Source organism: Budorcas taxicolor, chromosome X (genome assembly GCF_023091745.1).
Source record: "Budorcas taxicolor isolate Tak-1 chromosome X, Takin1.1, whole genome shotgun sequence".
Taxonomy (NCBI): Eukaryota; Metazoa; Chordata; class Mammalia; order Artiodactyla; family Bovidae; genus Budorcas; species Budorcas taxicolor.
Genome location: NC_068935.1, coordinates 30,759,987 through 30,782,788, shown reverse-complemented (window position 1 = coordinate 30,782,788; position 22,802 = coordinate 30,759,987).

Below are 22,802 nucleotides of genomic sequence, written 5' to 3'. Positions count from 1 at the left end.
TTCACATTCCAAGATGTCTGGCTCTAGATGAGTGTTCACACCATTGTGATTATCCGGGTCGTGAAGATCCTTTTTGTACAGTTCTTCTGTGTATTCTTACCATCTCTTCTCAATATCTTCTGCTTCTATTAGGTCCATACCATTTCTGACCTTTATCGAGCCCATCTTTGCATGAAATGTTCCCTTGGTATCTCTAATTTTCTTGAAGAGATCTCTAGTCTTTCCCATTCTGTTGTTTTCCTCTATTTCTTTGCATTGATTGCTGAAGAAGGCTTTCTTATCTCTTCTTACTATTCTTTGGAACTCTGCATTCAGATGCTTATATCTGAATTCAGCAAGGCATGTGATGGAACTGGCACTGATTTTAGAATCAAGCAGGTGTAGATATAAATCCAGATTCCACAATTTACAAGCTTTAGGCAAGTTATTCAGATGTTCAAGTGTCAGAAATTCATCTGTAAGATGAGGTTATTCAGATCCACAGTACAAAACTGACATGATGATTAAATCAGGCAATATAGGTGAAAGCATGATACCTCGCACATGGTAGGTTCTTGACAAATGCGAAATAAGAAAGAAGTACAGAGTGAAATGAGTTGAAAAGTGTTAGGCAAAACCAAAATGTTGATGATCATTGTTCTTTCTCTGAATTCTTGTGAGTACCAAGGAAATGATCCAAAAAAAGAAAGAGGCAGGAGGCCCCAAAAAGGCATATCACAGGATAATTTTATATTGCCCCCAAATCCAGTTCTAAATCTGGGCAAAAGCCAAGACTTATGAATCCCACTTCACATTGGCAGGTGGTGTCTGTGATCCCTGGGTTTAACTCTGGCCTGAACTGGAAAGAGACTCTCCATTTCTTCTAGGATTTCCTGGAAAGAGATGATTTTAGAATATCAGAGTTCTCTAGCTGATCCTGGGGTCATCCTAGGAGCAGGCTTCACTAATGGAGCAGAGAGGGAAACACTCCCGGTCTTCCCCCAGCTTCCAGTGGAAGAAACAAAATTCAGATAAAATTCTGCCCTTTTGCTTCACCCACAGGCTCGCTGCTGTACAATCACTTTCATAACTTGAATATAATATAAAACTGTGCTTTCCCGAACATGTTTCTCGGGTCTCTCACAGGACCACAAGGTCAAAACTACATTTTTTCCCCTAAAGATACCTAGAAAGTCTTATTTTATTGTTTGTGTCCAAGAGGGAAAATAAAGAGCCTCCTAGCATACAGTTGTAATGATTGGGAATCCTTCAGTGTTCTTCAGGGGTAATCTGACAGCATACCTTGTTTGCATCAAAAAACATCACATTAGTCAAAGCTTCAGCTATTTGCAATGCAGTAAATACTTTCTTCTTCATCTTAATATGCTCATCTTGCATGCCAAACAACCCTTGATTTTTCATGGTATTGGAGGAGGATCACAAAAATTCTAAAAGAGTAAATTATATAAGCTCATTCATATCTGGCTTTGGAATGTATGATGCTTGTACAGACATTTGTTTTCTTTGCTGCAGTTTTACCTTCTGGGATTTTGTTTGGATTATTAATAAAATTAGTACATTTGCTAATGAGAATCATGGGGTTATGAGACTCAAAATGCTGGATTTGGGGCATTCTAAATAGGCAGCAACTAATCCATAAAGTGAACAACACACATGGAAGCAGTTGAGAGGTAACATTATTCACAAGAGAAGGTGTGGAAGATAATAAATAAGACTTCTACCTACTGCAAATAATTATCTATCCCTCACTTTAGGGCTGTCAAAAAGACTCTTCATTTGGATGCCATTAATTTTTCAGAATGATTTCTGCCCTCTTTCTGGCCTGCACTGTGGGGAACCAGGGAGCATTTGCTAAGCCTCTCTGCTCTTTCTTTTCTTTTGTGAAAGCTTCTGCCTGCCTTACTCTGTCCTCTTAACAGCTCAGTTCAACTGGCCTTTCCAAGTGAGACAAATGACCTCAGAAAATGTTGTGTGCTTCGTTGAGTGTTGCCGAATAATATAGGACACTGAAGACCTGAAGCCATATGAAGTGAGGACTTAATGGCTAAGTTTCATACAATGGCTGCATTCCAACTGGCTAGAAAAACAGCCTCCTGGTAGAGACTTCTACACAGAACAGGCTTTGACCCCATTCTCATTCTAATCTACTAAGAGAATGCCTTCCAAATCCATTTACCATGTCCCTAAGCACCTCCCTCACAGTACTCAGAGCAAAGACAGAACATTAGATCTTACCTAGGTCATTGCTTTTCACTAGGAGCTCCTTCAACTAAGTACAATTCAACTTCACTAAATGCTTGCCTGAAAGCATAGTTCAAATCAACCATGCAATTTCCTTCCTTATGTACCATGTGCCAGGCCCCCAGCCCCTTTGGCTTCCCAAACCATACGGGCTACTGGGATTCTCTCTCTCTCTCTCTCTCTCTCTCTCTCTCTCTCAAGAAAAAACATGAATAGCCTAATAAAAAGTCTATTGTACCAACAAGGAGTTGAGGAGGGTGAGAGAGTGAGTTTATAGTAGCATATGTCATTAGTACTAAGGATGGACCCTCACTTTGACCAACTGTTTGACAATTCCTCTCCCAACCTCAAAGGACAATGTTAAATTAGAAACAGTCAGGCTTTTCTCCTTTATAAACTACTTCTATTTTAGTCCCATAGATACATGAGAAATTATAATTTTTCATGGTTCATATACTATTTGTGTCTAATCACTAGCTGATTAAGAAGATCTGAAAAATTTATTTAGGTTAGAGCAGAAGAAATTGGAGCTTATAGCTTGAAACCACAAGTAAAGAAGGAACACACAGAGTCAATCTGGACAGGGATCAGGAGGAAATTGTGCTAGATTCCTTTCCATTGTCCCTTTTCTCCTTCTCTTCTGACTTTCCTCATGCTTCTGCCTGCTACTTCTATCTATTCTTCTTAGACAGATGCAGGGTTTAAGTTCACTCACAGATAAACATAGTTCATCCAGTTTACCCTTACCCTCTTGCTATTTTTTTTTAATCTATTAAGATATACATGTAAGTGTATGCATGTTTGTATTTCTGAGTCTATCACATATTCTCATCTTAGACAGATGCAGTGCTGCCCTTGTGCCCTTGGTTGAATCTCTTTATTTTTCATGCTTCTGCTCAGTGTCCTTTTCCTGTTACTTTCAAATTTAGGGACAGCTTTAATTTCAGACTGGGATTTCCCTGGTGGCTCAGATGGAAAAGAATCTGCCTGCAATGCAGGAGGTGTAAGAGATGCTGGTTCCATCCCTGAGTCAGGAAGATCCCCTGGAGAAGGGAATGGCAACCCACTCCACTATTCTTGTCTGGAGAATTCCATGGACAGAGGAGTCTAAAGGCTACAGACCATGGGGTCGCAAAGAGTTGGACATGACTGAGCAACTATTACTTTCACTCACTTAATTTCAGAGCTGTGCCAACCCAGGTCAACAATGGGTAAATTGGTTAAAGTTCACTCACATATAAACATAGTTCATCCAGTTCACCCTTGCCCTCTTGCTATTTTTTTTTAATTTATTAAGATATACATGTTTGTATGCATGTTTGTATTTCTGAGTCTATCACATATTCTCAACCAGGTGAAGTTTAGTACACTAAGTGGTATAATACAGCTGTTAAAAACATGGGCTTTGGAATCAGATAGACAAGGATTTGTGTTCCATCTCTAGAATTTTATAGCCATGTAACAGTGGGCAAGCAAACAAACTCCCTGCTGAAAATGGAGAAAAGAATAGTGTCAAGACTCATATATTTGTTTTGAAGATTAAACATGATAATGCATGTAATGGATCCAGAATTATATTTTAAATATAGTAGTAGCTGAACTAAGTTATTCAAAGAGAAAAATCTGATATCAGATTTCTTTATGCTCAAATCCATAAACGCTGTAACAAAAAATAGCCATGACAGATTCAAGAAGATTGAGCCAGAAGGGGCCTTAGAAATTGTGCTGGCTAATCCTCTGATTTTCTTCCTAGGAACTTGAGATGCAGAGACAGAAACAGACTTCCATGTAGTCATTTTGAAAGAAGGTGGTACAACCAGAATGAAAACTCAGGACTCATTATTGCCCTCTTTCTTTCATTCCAGTTTCTTCCTGTGACTAATTTCAAGAATTTTTCTGCTTTAACTTTCTAACACAGTCTGGTGGGAAAAGGGAGTTACATACAAAGCTTCATGTTATAAAGACCAAAAGCCCAGGAGGACTTCAAAAGAAAGGAAAACAGCCAAATGCTCTGCATGTTAGAAGCCTGCACTTTAAATGGAGATCAAAGACATACGTATGTGTGCATATCACACATATGCAATCACAAACACGCCCACTCAGCAGAAGAACAATGGCAGGCTTTCCTGGTGCCTCAGTGGTAAACAATCCATGTGAAAATGCAGGGGTTATGGGTTTGATCCCTGGTCCAGGAAGATTCTACATGCCACACAGCATGTAGAACTAAGCCCATGCACTGTAACTACTGAAGCCCACAGCCTGGAGTCCATGCTGGTCAACAAGGGAAGCCACCACAATGAGAAGCCTATGCACTACAATCCTAGAGTAGACCCTGCTCTCAGCAACTAAAGAAAAAGCTCACACAGCAACAAAGACTCAGCACAGCCATAATGTGTGCAAAGTTGCAGCACAATGTGAGTTCATGAAGGTTGAGTAGATAGACTAAAATAAAAAACTCTAGAGTTAAGAAGTCTTGACAGAGGATTGCCTCCTGAAAATAAATGGAAACTAAACTCTTAAATTAACTTTGCTAAAATATCTTTCCAAACATTTAAAAACAAGGAAAGTAGCAGAGGACAATCATTTTTTTTAACACAATGGAACCTGTTTTAGCTCCCAGAGATCCACTCTACAAGGAAGACCAAACATGGATTTACATCTTGGTGGCTATCTTCTACAAAGATCAGATTTCCACAGCTTTTACGCAGCTTCTTCAGTCATCATCCCATGCATTTACCGTGACCACAGAAGGTTTTGAGAGAAGTCATTGAGATGAAGTGCACTTTCAGGTGCCAGAAATACAGTGCAAACTACCCCGGCCAACCTCACACTCCTGGGGATGAGCCTCCTCCCCCTGGCTCTCCCATAGTGAGGTGTCAGACTGACCCCTTGCTGCAGTGAACTTAATGGAGAACACACAGCAGATTTCAGTAATGGATCAGTTCCTCTCCCCAGGATGCCCAATCTATAATGAAAATGAATTACTGTGTTTTAGTTCACTCAGGATAACCAAGTATGGATTAGTCTTTGATTCTGACTTTGCAGATGCACAAATCCTATTATTTGAGACCTTAGCAAGACACTGTAATGTTTCAGGTCTGGATGTGCTAAAGGAAGGTGGGTATGGATTAGCCAAATGTCCATTTATTCACTGACATGGCAAGATTCAAATAATAGATCTTCAAAAACAGTGTGCCCTAGTCAGTCTCCATCTCAGACATGGACAGCATTTCACAGGTGCTAGAGAAGCTTTCTTAACAATGCAGAGCTGCAAAATAAGCAATGCTTCTCTGCAGATTCCCTGCATCCCTTTTGTTAGCACCCTGCCACCATGCCATAGCACTCAAAGTGCTTCTGATGTCCTACTGGCATATCCTACTTAGACACAAGGCAATGCCTGGAGCCCAGCACTCCTCCCACTTCATGACACGGCCCAATACCTTTTAGTTTTTAATGAATTCAACCAACATGTATTGAGTGGTTAACTCTGAGGAGGCTCAAGTGTTACCCGTTATTTGCCCTTCTAGGGAGAAAGCACATTTTAGAATGTAAGACAAGATCCACAACTAGAAAGACAGGCAGAGTCTAGATTGTAAAGACTCTTGTATACTATTATTTGAAGGTGTTTAGTCTTTAGCGTTTATACAGTGGGTGTCTATGGGAGGTTCTCATATAGGAAACTCATTGTCAGGTTTAAAATAATTGCACTGGCTGCTACTGCTGCTAAGTCGCTTCAGTCGTGTCCGACTCTGTGTGACCCCATAGATGGCAGCCCACCAGGCTCCCCCATCCCTGGGATTCTCCAGGCAAGAACACTGGAATGGGTTGTCATTTCCTTCTCCAATGCACTGGAAACACTGTAAAGGATAAGACTGACATTCAGTATAATCCTTGCAAAACCAGAATTCATAGAGAGGTTGAGTCAATGGTCAAATTCAAGTCAAATCAAAGGTCAACAACATGGGCTGGGGATTTCCCTGGTGGTCCAGTGGTTAAAACATTGCCTTCCAATGCAGAGGGTACATATTCTATCCCTCGTTGGGGAGCTGGGATCCCACATGCCTCGCAGCCAGAAAACAAAAACATAAAGCAGAATCAATATTAAATTCAATAAATATCTAAAAAAAGGACATGGATTGGAAAATGGCAGCTACACACAAGAATAAGGCAAGTGTTTTTTCTACAATCTGGCACATAATGATTTTCAGGATGAATATAAAATATGAAGTAGGTTCACAATTTGGGAATCAATCCATATAGGAAAGACAAGGGCAACCCAAGTGCCATTAGTCAGAAATTCTCACTTCAAGATCCAAATGTGTCTTCATGCTTGGGACCAGTGGAAGAACAAGCAGCAATGAGTCAGAAGTTAAATCCAAAAGCATAGATACGAGATTACAGGAAAACAGACGTTTGGTAAGCAGCAGTTCAGCAACTGGAAACACTTGGATTGAACCTATTAAACTTGATGTGATCCTGAAATGGAGGCTGTCTTTGATATTCAATTCAGATTCACTCTGAACACACACACACAAGTAAATACACCAGTAAATTGCTCAATCAATATGTAGATAGATGATAAATGTATATTATATACACATGGGGAGATTGAATTACATAGTGCTTTACTACAAGGACTCTGGAAGAAGATCATCTGGGTTTCTATCCAGGTTATAACATATCCTGTGGTGTGACCTTAGATGAATCATTTAACATCCATGTGCCTTGATTTTCTTATCTGTAAACTGGGGACAATTATGGAATCTTTCTCATGGAGTTTTAATGAGGATTAAGTGACTTAATTCCCCAGTGGTGGAATGAAGTAGCGCGGGCGGCTGCGACAGCACACATAGCGTGGGCAGCTGCCACGGTGCACATAGCGTGGCCAAGAGGAGCTACCCAATGTCTGAGGTGAGGGACAGAAGCTGGGAGGACTCCATGCCCAAGGGGCGGCAGCCAAGAGGAGTTACCCCACGTCTGAGATCAGGGGCAGCAGCCAGGAGAAACTACCCCACATTCAAGGTCAGGGGCAGTGGCCAAGAGTGCCAGGTGGCAACAGCACAAGAGCAGCCAAGAGGAGCCACCCAACACTCGAGGCCAGGGGTGGAAGCCGGGAGGACCAAACCCATGTCCAAGGAGCTGTGGCTGCGTGGGCACAGCAGGGCCTAGAGGAGCTATTTCACATTCAAGGTCAGGAGGGGCATTGGTGAGGGGATACCCCTCATCCAAGGTAAGGAGCAGACGTGAAGAGATACCCCACATCCAAGGTAAGAGAAGTCCAAGTAAGACAGTAGGTGTTGCAAGAGGGCATCAGAGGGCAGACACACTGAAACCATAATCACAGAAAACTAGTCAATCTAATCACACTAGGACCACAGCCTTGTCTAAGTCAATGAAACTAAGCCATGCTCGTGGGGCCACCCAAGAAGAGAGGATCATGGTGGAGAGGTCTGACAGAATGTGGTCCACTGGAGAAGGGAATGGCAAACCACTTCAGTATTCTTGCCTTGAGAACCCCATGAACAGTATGAAAAGGCAAAATGATAGGATACTGAAAGAGGAACTCCCCATGTCAGTAGGTGCCCAATATGCTTCTGGAGGTCAGTGGAGAAATAACTCCAGAAAGAAAGAAGGGATGGAGCCAAAGCAAAAACAATACCCAGCTGTGGATGTGACTGGTGATAGAAGCTATGTCCAATGCTGTAAACAGCACTATTGCATAGGAACCTGGAATATCAGGTCCATGAATCAAGGCAAATTGGAAGTGGTCAAACAGGAGATGGCAAGAGTGAACATCGACATTCTAGGAATCAGCAAACTAAAACGGACTGGAATGGGTGAATTTAACTCAGATAACCATTATATCTACTACTGCGGGCAGGAATCCCTTAGAAGAAATGAAGTAGCCATCATGGTCAGCAAGAGTCCGAAATGCAGTACTTGGATGCAATCTCAAAAATGACAGAATGATCTCTGTCCGTTTCCAAGGCAAACCATGAAATATCACGGTGATCCAAGCCTATGCTCCAACCAGTAACACTGAAGAAGCTGAAGTTGAAAGGGTCTATGAAAATCTACAAGACGTTTTAGAACTAACACCCATAAAAGATGTCCTTTTCATTATAGGGAACTGGAATGCAAAAGTAGGAAGTCAAGAAACACCTGGAGTAACAGGCAAATTTGGCCTTGGAGTACAGGTAAAGCAGGGCAAAGACTAATAGAGGTTTGCCAAGAAAATGCACTGGTCATAGCAAACACCCTCTTCCAACAACACAAGAGAAGACTCTACACATGGACATCACCAGATGGTCAACACCGAAATCAGATTGATTATATTCTTTGCAGCCAAAGATGGAGAAGCTCTATACAGTCGACAAAAACAAGACCAGAAGCTGACTGTGGCTCAGATCACGAACTCCGTATTGTGAAATTCAGACTTAAATTGAAGAAAGTAGGGAAAACCAGTAGACCATTCAGGTATGACCTAATTCAAATCCCTTATGATTATACAGTGGAAGTGAGAAATAGATTTAAGGGACTAGATCTGATACATAGAGTGCCTGATGAACTATGAACAGAGGTTCATTATACTGTACCAGAGACAGAGATTAAGACTATCTCCATGGAAAAGAAATGCAAAAAAGCAAAATGGCTGTCTGAGGAGGCCTTACAAATAGCTGTGAAAAGAAAGAAGAGAAGTGAAAAGCCAAGGAGAAAAGGAAAGATATAAGTATCTGAATGCAGAGTTCCCAAGAATAACAAGAAGAGATAAGAAAGCCTTCTTCAGCAATCAATGCAAAGAAATACAGGAAAAGAACAGAATGGGAAAGACTAGAGATCTCTTCAAAAAAATTAGAGATATTTCATGCAAAGATGGGCTCGATAAAGGACAGAAATGGTATGGACCTAATAGAAGCAGAAGATATTAAGAAAAGGTGGCAAGAATACACAGAAGAACTGTACAAAAAAGATCTTCACAACCAAGATAATCACAATGGTGTGATCACTCACCTAGAGCCAGATATCCTGGAATGTGAATTCAAGTGGGCCTTAGGAAGCATCACTATGAACAAAGCTGGTGGAGGTGATGGCATTTCAGTTGAGCTATTTCAAATCCTGAAAGATGATGCTGTGAAAGTGCTGCACTCAATATGCCAGCAAATTTGGAAAACTCAGCAATGGCCACAGGACTGGAAAAGGTCAGTTTTCATTCCAATCCCTAAGAAAGGCAATGCCAAAGAATGCTCAAACTATCGCACAATTGCACTCATCTCACATGCTAGTAAAGTAATGCTCAAAATTCTCCAAGTCAGGCTTCAGCAATATGTGAACCATGGATTTCCAGATGTTCAAACTGGTTTTAGAAAAGGCAGAGGAACCAGAGATCAAACTGGCAACATCTGCTGGATCATTGAAAAAGCAAGAGAATTCCAGAAAATATCTATTTCTGCTTTATTGAGCACGCCAAAGCCTTTGACTGTGTGGATCATAATAAACTGTGGAAAATTCTGAAAGAGATGGGAATACCAGACCACCTGATCTGCCTCTTCGGAAACCTATATGCAGGTCAGGAAGCAACAGTTAGAAATGGACATAGAACAACAGACTGGTTCCAAATAGGAAAAGGAGTACGTCAAGGCTGCATGTTGTCACCCTGCTTATTTAACTTCTATGCAGAGTGCATCACGAGAAACGCTGGGCTGGATGAAGCACAAGCTGGAATCAAAATTGCTGGCAGAAATATCAATAACGTCAGATATGCAGATGACACCACCCTTATGGCAGAAAGTGAAGAGGAACTAAAAAGTCTCTTGATGAAAGTAAAAGAGGAGAGTGAAAAAGTTGGCTTAAAGCTCAACATTCAGAAAACGAAGATCATGGCATCCGGTCCCATCACTTCATGGGAAATAGATGGGGAAACAGTGGAAACACTGTCAGACTTTATTTTTCTGGGCTCCAAAATCCCTGCAGATGGTGACTGCAGCCATGAAATTAAAAGATGCATACTCCTTGGAAGAAAAGTTATGACCAACCTAGATAGCATATTCAAAAGCAGAGACATTACTTTGCCAACAAAAGTCTGTCTAGTCAAGGCTATGGTTTTTCCTGTGGTCATGTATGGATGTGAGAGTTGGACTGTAAAGAAAGATGAGTGCTGAAAAATTGATGCTTTTGAATTGTGGTGTTGGAGAAGACTCTTGAGAGTCCCTTGGACTGCAAGGAGATCCAACCAGTCCATTCTGAAGGAGATTAGCCCTGGGATTTCTTTGGAAGGAATGATGCTAATGAAACTCCAGTACTTTGGCCACCTCATGCGAGGAGGTGACTCATTGGAAAAGACTCTGATGCTGGGAGGTATTGGAGGCAGGAGGAGAAGGGGATGACAGAGGATGAGATGGCTAGATGGCATCGCTGACTCGATGGATGTGAGTCTGAGTGAACTCCGGGAGTTGGTGATGGATAGGGAGGCCTGGTGTGCTGCGATTCATGGGGTCGCAAATAGTCAGACACAACTGAGCAACTGAACTGAACTGGAGTGGCTTAATCTTTGTGAAATACTTATAAAATGTACAGTGCAGTTGGTATATGGCAGAAACCAACACAATATTGTTTGCAATTATCCTTAAATTATAATAAATTTTAAAAAACTTTACAGAGCATACAGTCATCATTCAATAAGTACTAATATTGCACATAAGTATGTTAAATACACAGATTTAAATGGACACACGTATAGTGGATTGGTTAGCCCTGATAGACCCCAGATTTTATATACACACACACACACACTCTTACAGACTCTCATATATTTAAAATTTGTGAACTTACATTATACAATTTTCCTTTTAAACTGTAGCAAATTAAAATGTTAGACACTTCATGATTCCACAATGACATGGCAATGATCGTTTATAAAGCTATGAAAGTAAATTTGGCTACTAATATAAACTCTACTATTTGGTAATATTAACTAAGAACCAAACTGAACTTGCAAATCTGAATCAAAAGTGATGAGGAAGAATAGCATATGTAGTCATCCAGGATTCTTGAACAGCACAGGAAATGAAAATAAAAGCCGATCTATCCCATCCCACTGGAAATCAATCTCTCACTTAAAATTAAGTAGCAAACACATTTCATCTTTCCCTCACATTCTGTCCCACAATTCAGCAAAGCAAGGGCTGACCACCTAGTTCATACATGCAACTTTATCTCTCCATCATCACACCATTACTATCTTGCTGTCCATATCCAGAGACAAATTCCCAGAAAACATATGATCAGTAAAATGTTACAGACAAGTATGAAAACATGACAAAACTGATAAATACAGAAAATAAACATCCAAGTCAAGAATTATGGAGGTTACTGAGGAAGATATCAGAAGCAAGAACATGATCGAAGAACCTTGTCTGGGTTTTTTAAATAGGCAATGAAAAGGGACCTGTGATTAGATATATCCTGAAAAAAACAAATTTTGATTATTAGAATAACTTTTTCTCTTACAAATATCCATAGAGCAAAATAAACAGGTTATCTCAAAAGCTACAAAATTTAATCTATCATCAAACACCTAAGATATACAGCATTTTCTAAAAGGCAATGAAGGAAGCAAAATCAATGTGATTTTTAAGGGGAAATATTGTGAACTAAGGATTATATACTAAGTCGAATTGTGTTTCATGTACAAAAAACATACAGAACACAGTCTTAAGCTCATAGGCAAAGGCTCAAAGGACAGGAACAAAGGCTAAATTGTACTATCATATGTATATCCTTAGAATAAATATGTGGACTATATGACCATTGCTCAATGAATGAATATTTATGATTCACAAACATGGAATCAATGATATAAAAAGACTCAAGCCTTGGCTACCATGGATAAAGACCCAGGAGCCTAACATTAACACTAGCAATGCAGTAAAGTGTGGTATGAACATAAGACTAGCTGGAAAAGACCTGTTTGGAATCCAAACAATATGAACTATAATTTGGTTGCAAATGTTAGTAATTGGGTTCCAAATATATTTGGAACATGATATCTTGTAGGTCAAGAAGCAACAGTTAGAACTGGGCATAGAACAATGGACTGGTTCCAAATTGGGAAAGGAGTACATCAAGGATGCATATAGTCCCCCTGCTTATTTAAATTATATGCAGAGTACATCATGTGAAATGCCAGGCTGGATGAACCACAAGCTGGAATCAAGATTGCCAGGAGAAATATCAATAATTTCAGATATGCAGATGACACCACCCCTATGGCAGAAAGCAAAGGACTAAAGAGTCTCTTGATGGAAGTGAAAGGGGAGAGTGAAAACGTTGGCTTAAAATTCAACATTCAGAAAACTAAGATCATGGCATCCAGTCCCATCACTTCATGGAAAATAGATGGGGAAACAGTGGAAACAATGGCTGACTTTATTTTTCTGGGCTTCAAAATCACTGCAGATGGTGACTGAAGCCATGAAATTAAAAGGTACTTGCTCCTTGGGAAAAAAGCTATGCCCAACCTAGACAGCATGTTAAAAAGCAGAAACATTACTTTGGGGACAAAGGTCCATATAGTCAAAGGTATGGTTTTTCCAGTAGTCATGTATGGATGTGAGAGTTGTACCATAAAGCTCAGTGCTGAAGAATTGATGTTTTTGAACTGTAGTGTTGGAGAAAACTCTTGAGAGTCCCTTGGACTGCAAGGAGATCCAACCAGTCCAACCTAAAGGAAATCAGTCTTGAATATTCACTGGAAGGACTGATGCTGAAGCTGAAGCTCCAATACTTTAGCCACCTAAGGTGAAGAACTAACTCACTGGAAAAGACTCTGATACTGGGAAAGATTGAAGACATGAGGAGAAGGGGATGACAGAGGATAAGATGGTTGGATGGTATCACGACTCTATGGACATGAGTTTGAATAAGCTCCGGGAGTTGGTGATGGACAGGGAGGCCTAGCGTGCTGCAGTCCATGGGGTCACAAAGAGTCAGACACGACTGAGCAACTGAACTGAACATGAAATATATTTACCTTCATAACCATATCCATATTTATATTAAACTACCTTAAGCTACTTTGAACTGAATTACTATACTTGCAGTTTCTTTAAGTCTTAATTTCTCATTTTATAAAATAAAGATGAAAACAGTGCAGACTTCTCTGGTGGTCCAGTGGCTAAAATGCCATGCTCCCAATGTAAGAGAATAGGGTTCGATCCCTGATCAAGGAACTAGATCCCATATGCCTCAATTAAGTGTGTGCATGCCACAACTAAAGATTCTATGCCAAATAAACAAATGCTTTTTCTTTAAAAACAGATAACAACAATGATATCTATAGTGTATGTTTATAGGACGAAAAAAATAGTGTCAGCAAATGAATACAGAAAATGCCATAATTAAGCCAGAGTGCTTGATTTCAAATCCCCTAGCAAAAGCAACATCATGTTTTGCACTGTATCTTTTTGGAGGGGTCTGACTCATATCATTTGGTTTCTTCTTTGTTCACAATTCTTTGTTAAAACATGTTACATAAGATGATGTAGTCCTCTTTATGCCTCTTAAACCAGTAAGTCCTAGATTAATCCAGGTGTTTACATATACATCATTGCTCTACGGAAATAGAAACTCTTTTTTTTTTTTTTTCTGATTTACAAGATCCTCCCAAATCAAAACACTTAAATCTACTCTTATTTCTGACCACCCTTACTAAATCTTCATCCTAGCCTTTGTTCTTTATATATAGATCATGCCTCAACTGAATCAGAACACATATGAAATACAATTCTCTTTGTCTAGAATGTCTAATCCATTCCTTGCTCCTAAATTATATTCTGAAAGTGAAAGTGTTAGTAGCTCTTTGAGACCCCATGGACTGTAACCCTCCAGGCTCCTCTGTCCATGGGATTTCCCAGGCAACAATACTGGAGTGGGTAGCCTTTTCCTTCTCCAGACGATCTTCCCAACCCAGGTATCAAACCTGGTCTTCTTCATACAGGCAGATTCTTTACCATCTAAGCCACCAGGGAAGAGGGTAAATTATAGTCTGTGTGTGTTAGTTGCTCAGTTGTGTCCAACTCTTTGTGACCCCATGGACTGTAGCCCACCAGGCTCTTCTATCCATGGGGTTCTCCAGGCAAGAATAGTGGGGTGAGTTGCCATTCCCTTCTCTTGGGGGGCGGGGATGTCTTCCTGACCCAGAGATCAAACCTGTGTCTCCTGAATTGTAGGCAGATTCTTTACCATCTGAGTCACCTTCCACTATAAATTCCACCTTCACTCTGTCTGACAAATTCTCTGATTTTCTAAACTTTCTAAAATCAGAAAATTCTATTTTAAATTGTTATTTTATGTGATAATTTAAATAATGCACTTATATTAGTTTCAGCATAGTTATATTTCCTAATTGATTGCATTGCATACTTTTTTTTTTTACTAGACTATTCATTGTTTCTTATGTATTTGTATTACATTCCCCAATAAGTGTAACTTTCTTGGGAAGAAAAACATGTTTTTTATGAAAAGTTGTTAATGATGTGGGAAAATGCTTATTATTTGGTGTTGAATGAAAACAAGCAGGATAAAAATTGTATATACAAGATGATCTTTACTACATAAAAAAGGGTAAAGAAGAGTAAAAGCAAATATGCTAAAATAATGATAATATTTTCCTCTGTGTGGTGGAATTATAGGGCACTGCTGTTTTCTGCCTTATACTTGCATACTTTAATTTTTCATATGAGTGTGTACTTTTATACTCAGGGGACTTGCTTAATGGAACACACATTTTAACTATCCAAATTTTACTCTTGGTACAGATCTGTTCAAGCAGACACTTCAGTGTTTCCTTTAACAGCAGCATCATAAACATGTTTGAGTAATTCCCTCACTTTATCTCAAATCATATTTCTATTGAGAATCACATGTTTCTTATGCATATACTCAAACCTCAAATTAACCATGTATATGGTTCGGTTCAGTTCAGTTCAGTTGCTCAGTCGTGTCTGACTCTTTGGGACCCCATGAATTGCAGCACGCCAGGCCTCCCTGTCCATCACCAACTCCCGGAGTTCACTCAGACTCACATCCATCGAGTCGGTGATGCCATCCAGCCATCTCATCCTCTGTCATCCCCTTCTCCTCCTGCCCCCAATCCCTCCCAGCATCAGAGTCTTTTCCAATGAGTCAACTCTTCGCATGAGGTGGCCAAAGTATTGGAGTTTCAGCTTTAGCATCATTCCTTCCAAAGAAATCCCAGGGTTGATCTCCTTCAGAATGGACTGGTTGGATCCCCTTGCAGTCCAAGGGACTCTCAAGAGTCTTCTCCAACACCACACTTCAAAAGCATCAATTCTTTGGCACTCAGCCTTCTTCACAGTCCAACTCTCACATCCATACATGACCACAGGAAAAACCATAGCCTTGACTAGACGGACCTTAGTCAGCAAAGTAATGTCTCTGCTTTTGAATATGCTATCTAGGTTGGTCATAACTTTCCTTCCAAGGAGTAAGCATCTTTTAATTTCATGGCTGCAGTCACCATCTGCAGTGATTTTGGAGCCCCCAAAAATAAAGTCTGACACTGTTTCCATTGTTTCCCCATCTATTTCCCATGAAGTGATGGGACCAGATGCCATGATCTTCATTTTCTGAATGTTGAGCTTTAAGCCAACTTTTTCACTCTCCTCTTTCACTTTCATCAAGAGGCTGTATATGGTTAGGATGCTTATATTTTTAGTGAGAAATAAACCTGAACAGAAGTGTCTCAACAAAATAGTATATTATTTGACTCAGAGAACAGAAATATCAAAACTATGCCTGACTTCAGATATAAGTTGATTCAGAAACTCAAGACATTATCCGAGTTCCAGCTCTACTGTCATACACATCTCTTTCTATCTTCCTCAGCCTTCAAACTTTGGCTTCAGGCTATCTCTCCTCATAGTATCAAAACAGCTATAGTAATTCCAAACCATGCATTCTCAGAGTAACAAACCCCAGGAAAGTGAAAGTGAAAATGAAAGTTGTTCAGTCATGTCCAATTATTTGCAACCCCATAGATTTACACAGTCCATGGAATTCTCCAGGCCAGGATACTGGAATAGGTAGCCATTCCTTTCTCCAGAGGATCTTCTCAACCCAGGGATTGAAACCAGGTCTCCCACATTGCAGGCAGATTCTTTATCCGTTGAGCCACCAGGGAAGTCCAATAAACCATGTAGAGAAGAGAAAATCATTGACCCAAATTCTCAAGAAACCTCCTGAGATTTGTTATGGCTGGACAGGATCACATCATGTGCCTATACAAGACTCATTTATTGAGTGAGTGCTGCACACTGATTGGTTTAGGCTAATCCGGACACATCTGAAGCTAGACGTAGAATCAATTGCATGTAAATCATATGGTTGAGAAGATGGCAGAGCTAAAGAAAAGATAAATTTTAGAGGAAATTCAGAATACAATTGACACTTGAACATATGTGAGTGTTAGGGGCACTGACCCTCAGCACAGTCAAACTTTTATGCATCACTTGTAGTTGGCCTTCCATATACATGGATCCTCCATATTGGTGGTTCTGCATCCACCTATGGTATAGCGGTATAGTATTTACTACTGAAAAAAGTCAACATATAAGTGGATCTGTGGAGTCCAAAATCTTGTTGTTCAAGGGTCAAACACACTTTTATATGAAACAGGAGGGAATCTGCTGAATAGCAAAACAAACAGCAAAACTAAGCTAATTTTTTTAAGCATTCAATAATTTTTCTCTCTCGATGGACATTTTTGCACTTGTACTATTGGAAGAAACAATTTTAAAAGTGATATCTACTTAGTTCCACAGAGAGCACATAGAGCGAATTATTCATGTCATATACTGAACTATCATAGATTCTGCTGCTTTATTCTTTGCCAACTAAATCTACTGTTCAACTGAGAACCATCACTTATGTCACACTTTTCTCTACATTTCAAGAAATAGCTGGATGATATGGGGTTTTATTACTTAAAACAATTTTTCATGAAAGATAATTAACACTGGTGACTACACAATTCATTAGTTGAGGACTTTCTCATGTGCCCTGTGGTGCATGCCATTTAAATTTTGCCTTAAAAGATTTTATTATTTATTTATTTATTTCTTACTTTACAATATTGTATTAGTTTTGCCATACATCAACATGAATCCCCCACGGGTGTACACGTATTCCCAATCCTGAACCCCCCTCCCACCTCCCTCCCCATCTCCCTCCCCATACCATCCCTCTGGGTCATTCCAGTGCACCAACCCCAAGCATCCTGTATCTTGCATTGAACCTAGACTGGCAATTCGTTTCTTATATGATATTATACATGTTTCAAAGCCATTTTCCCAAATCATCCCACCCTCTCCCTCTCCCACAGAGTCCAAAAGACTGTTCTATACATCTGTGTCTCTTTTGCTGTCTCGCATACAGAGTTATCATTACCATCTTTCTAAATTCCATATATGTGCATTAGTATACTGTATTGGTGTTTTTCTTTCTGGCTTACTTCACTCTGTATATCGGCTCCAGTTTCATCCACCTCATTATAACTGATTCAAATGTATTCTTTTTAATGGCTGAGTAATACTCCATTGTGTATATGTACCACTGCTTTCTTATCCATTCATCTAGGTTGCTTCCATGTCCTGGCTATTATAAACAGTGCTGCGATGAACAATGGGGTACACGTGTCTCTTTCAATTCTGGTTTCCTTGGTGTGTATGCCCAGAAGTGGGATTGCTGGGTCATAAGGCAGTTCTATTTCCAGTTTTTTAAGGAATCTCCACACTGTTCTCCAGAGTGGCTGTACTAGTCTGCATTCCCACCAACAGTGTAAGAGGGTTCCCTTTTCTCCACACCCTCTCCAGCATTTATTGCTTGTAGACTTTTGGATCGCAGCCATTTTGACTGGTGTGAAATGGTACCTCATTGTGGTTTTGATTTGCATTTCTCTGATGATGAGTAATGTTGAGCATCTTTTCATGTGCTTGTTAGGCATCTGTATGTCTTCTTTGGAGAAATGTATACTTAGGTCTTTGGCCCATTTTGTGATTGGGTTGTTTATTTTTCTGGAATTGAGTTGCAGGAGTTGCTTGTATATTTTTGAGATTACTTCTTTGTCAGTTGCTTCATTTGCTATTATTTTCTCCCATTCTGAAGGCTGTTTTTCACCTTTCTTATAGTTTCCTTTGTTGTGAAGAAGCTTTTAATTTTAATTAGGTCCCATTTGTTTATTTTTGCTTTTAATTCCAATATTCTGGGAGGTGGGTCATAGAGGATCCTGCTGTGATTTATGTCAGAGAGTGTTTTGCCGATGTTCTCCTCTAGGAGTTTTACAGTTTCTGGTCTTATGTTTAGATCTTTAATCCATTTTGAGTTTATTTTTGTGTATGGTGTTAGAAAGTGATCTAGTTTCATTCTTTTACAAGTGGTTGACCAGTTTTCCCAGCACCACTTGTTAAAGAGATTGTCTTTAATCCATTGTATACTCTTGCCTCCTTTGTCAAAGATAAGGTGTCCATAGGTGTGTGGATTTATCTCTGGGCTTTCTATTTTGTTCCATTCATCTATATTTCTGTCTTTGTGCCAGTACCATACTGAATTGATGACTGTGGCTTTGTAGTAGAGCCTGAAGTCAGGCAGGGTGATTCCTCCAGTTCCATTCTTCTTTCTCAAGATTGCTTTGGCTATTCGAGGTTTTTTGTATTTCCATACAAATTGTGAAATTATTTGTTCTAGCTCTGTGAAATATACCGCTGGTAGCTTGATAGGGATTGCATTGAATTGATAGATTGAACATGGTATATTTCTCCATCTATTAGTGTCCTCTTTGATTTCTTTCACCAGTGTTTTATAGTTTTCTATATATAGGTCTTAAGTTTCTTTAGGTAGGTATAATCCTAAGTATTTTATTCTTTTCGTTGCAATGGTGAATGGAATTTTTTTCTTAATTTCTCTTTCTATCTTCTCATTATTAGTGTACAGGAATGCAAGGGATTTCTGTGTGTTGATTTTATATCCTGCAACTTTACTATATTCATTGATTAGTTCTAGTAATTTTCTGGTAGAGTCTTTAGGGTTTTCTATGTAGAGGATCATGTCATCTGCAAACAGTGAGACTTTTACTTCTTTTCCAGTTTGGATTCCTTTTATTTCTTTTTCTGCTCTGATTGCTGTGGCCAAAACTTCCAGAACTATGTTGAATAGTAGTGGTGAAAGTGGGCACCCTTGTCTTGTTCCTGACTTTAGGGGAAATGCTTTCAATTTTTCACCATTGAGGATAATGTTTGCTGTGGGTTTGTCATACATAGCTTTTATTATGTTGAGGCGTGTTCCTTCTATTCCTGCTTTCAGGAGAGTTTTTATCAGAAATGGATGTTGAATTTTGTCAAAGGCCTTCTCTGCATCTATTGAGATAATCATATGGCTTTTATTTTTCAATTTGTTAATGTGGTGTATTACATTGATTGATTTTCAGATATTGAAGAATCCTTGCATCCCTGGGATAAAGCCCACTTGGTCATGGTGTATGATCTTTTTAATGTGTTGTTGGATTCTGATTGCTAGAATTTTGTTAAGGATTTTTGCATTTATGTTCATCAGTGATATTGACTGTAGTTTTCTTTTTTTGTGGCATCTTTGTCAGGTTTTGGTATTAGGGTGATGGTGGCCTCATAGAATGAGTTTGGAGGCTTACCTTCCTCTGCAATTTTCTGGAAGAGTTTGAGTAGGATAGGTGTTAGTTCTTCTCTAAATTTTTGGTAGAATTCAGTTGTGAAGCCATCTGGACCTGGGCTTTTATCTGCTGGAAGATTTCTGATTACAGTTTCAATTTCCATGCTTGTGATGGGTCTGTTAAGATTTTCTATTTCTTCCTGATTCAGTTTTGGAAAGTTGTACTGGAAAGTTATACTTTTCTGAGAATTGTCCATTTCTTCCACGTTGTCCATTTTATTGGCATATAATTGCTGATAGTAGTCTCTTATGATCCTTTGTATTTCTGTGTTGTCTGTTGTGATCTCTCCATTTTCATTTCTAATTTTATTGATTTGATTTTTCTCTCTTTGTTTCTTGATGAGTCTGGCTAATGGTTTGTCAATTTTATTTATCCTTTCAAAGAACCACCTTTTGGCTTTGTTGATTTTTGCTATGGTCTCTTTTGTTTCTTTTGCATTTATTTCTGCCCTAACTTTTAAGATTTATTTCCTTTTACTAACCCTGGGGTTCTCCATTTCTTCCTTTTCTAGTTGCTTTAGGTGTAGAGTTAGGTTATTTATTTGACTTTTTTCTTGTTTCTTGAGGTATGCCTGTATTGCTATGAACTTTCCCCTTAGCACTGCTTTTACACTGTCCCACAGGTTTTGGGTTGTTGTGTTTTCATTTTCATTCGTTTCTATGCATATTTTAATTTCTTTTTTGATTTCTTCTGTGATTTGTTGGTTATTCAGAAGCATGTTGTTCAGCCTCTATATGTTGGCATTTTTAATAGTTTTTCTTCTGTAATTGAGATCTAATCTTACTGCATTATGGTCAGAAAAGATGCTTGGAATGATTTTCATGTTTTTGAATTTACCAAGGCTGGATTTATGGCCCAGGATGTGATCTATCCTGGAGAAGGTTCCATGTGCACTTGAGAAAAAGGTGAAAGTCATTGTTTTGGGGTGAAATGTCCTATAGATATCAATTAGGTCTAACTAGCCTATTGTATCATTTAAAGTTTGTGTTTCCTTGTTAATTTTCTGTTTAGTTGATCTGTCCATAGGTGTGAGTGGGGTATTAAAGTCTCCTACTATTATTGTGTTATTGTTAATTTCCCCTTTCATACTTGTTAGCATTTGTCTTACATATTGTGGTGCTCCTATGTTGGGTGCACATATATTTATAATTGTTATATCTTCTTCTTGGATTGATCCTTTGATCATTATGTAGTGTCCTTCTTTGTCTCTTTTCACAGCCTTTGTTTTAAAGTCTATTTTATCTGATATGAGTATTGTTACTCCTGCTTTCTTTTGGTCTCCATTTGCGTGGAATATCTTTTTCCACCCCTTCACTTTCAGTCTGTATGTGTCCCTTGTTTTGAGTTGGGTCTCTTGTAGACAACATATATAGTGGTCTTTTTTTTGTATCCATTTAGCCAGTCTTTGCCTTTTGGTTGGGGCATTCAACCCATTTACATTTAAGGTAATTATTAATAAGTATGATCCCATTGCCATTTACTTTATTGTTTTGGGTTCGGGTTTATACACCCTTTCTGTGTTTCCTGTCTAGAGAATATCCTTTAGCATTTGTTGGAGAGCTGGTTTGGTGGTGCTGAATTCTCTCAGCTTTTGCTTGTCTGTAAAGCTTTTGATTTCTCCTTCATATTTGAATGAGATCCTTGCTGGGTACAGTAATCTGGGCTGTAGGTTATTTTCTTTCATCACTTTAAGTATGTCTTGCCATTCCCTCCTGGCCTGAAGAGTTTCTATGGAAAGATCAGCTGTTATCCTTATGGGAATCCCCTTGTGTGTTAGTTGTTGTTTTTCCCTTGCTGGTTTTAATATTTGTTCTTTGTGTTTGATCTTTGTTAATTTGATTAATATGTGTCTTAGGGTGTTTCACCTTGGGATTATCCTGTTTGGGACTCTCTGGGTTTCTTGGACTTGGGTGATTATTTCCTTCCCCATTTTAGGGAAGTTTTCAACTATTATCTTCTCAAGGATTTTCTCATGGTCTTTCTTTTTGTCTCCTTCTTCTGGGACTCCTATGATTCGAATGTTGGAGTGTTTAATATTGTCCTGGAGGGCTCTGAGATTGTCCCTATTTTTGTTAATTCATTTTTATTTTTTCCTCTCTGATTCATTTATATCTACCATTCTATCTTCTAATTCACTAATCCTATCTTCTGCCTCCATTATTCTACCATTTGTTGCCTACAGAGTGTTTTTGATCTTACTTATTGCAGTATTCATTATATATTGATTCTTTTTTTATTTCTTCTAGGTCCTTGTTAAACCGTTCTTGCATCTTCTCAATCCTTGTCTCCAGGCTATTTATCTGTGATTCTGTTTTTATTTCAAGATTTTGGAGCATTTTCACTATCATTATTCAGTATTCTTTCTCAGGTAGATTCCCTATCTCTTCCTCTTTGGTTTGGTTTGGTGGGCATTTATCCTGTTCCTTTACCTGTTGGATATTCCTCTGTATCTTCATCTTTTTTATATTGCTGCATTTGGGGTGGCTTTTCTGTATTCTGGCAGTTTGTGGAGTTCTCTTTATTGTGGAGTTTCCTCGCTGTGGGTGGGGTTGTATCAGTGGTTTGTCAACATTTCTTGGTTAGGGAAGCTTGTGTTGATGTTCTAGTGGGTGTAGCTGGATTTCTTCTCTCTGGAGTGCAATGAAGTGTCCCGTAATGAGTTATGAGATGTCAGTGGTTTTGGGGTAACTTTTGGCAGCCTGTATATTGAAGCTCAGGGCTGTGTTCCTGTATTGCTGGAGAATTTGCATGGTATTTCTTGCTCTGGAACTTGTTGGTCCTTGGGTGGTGCTTGGTTTCAATG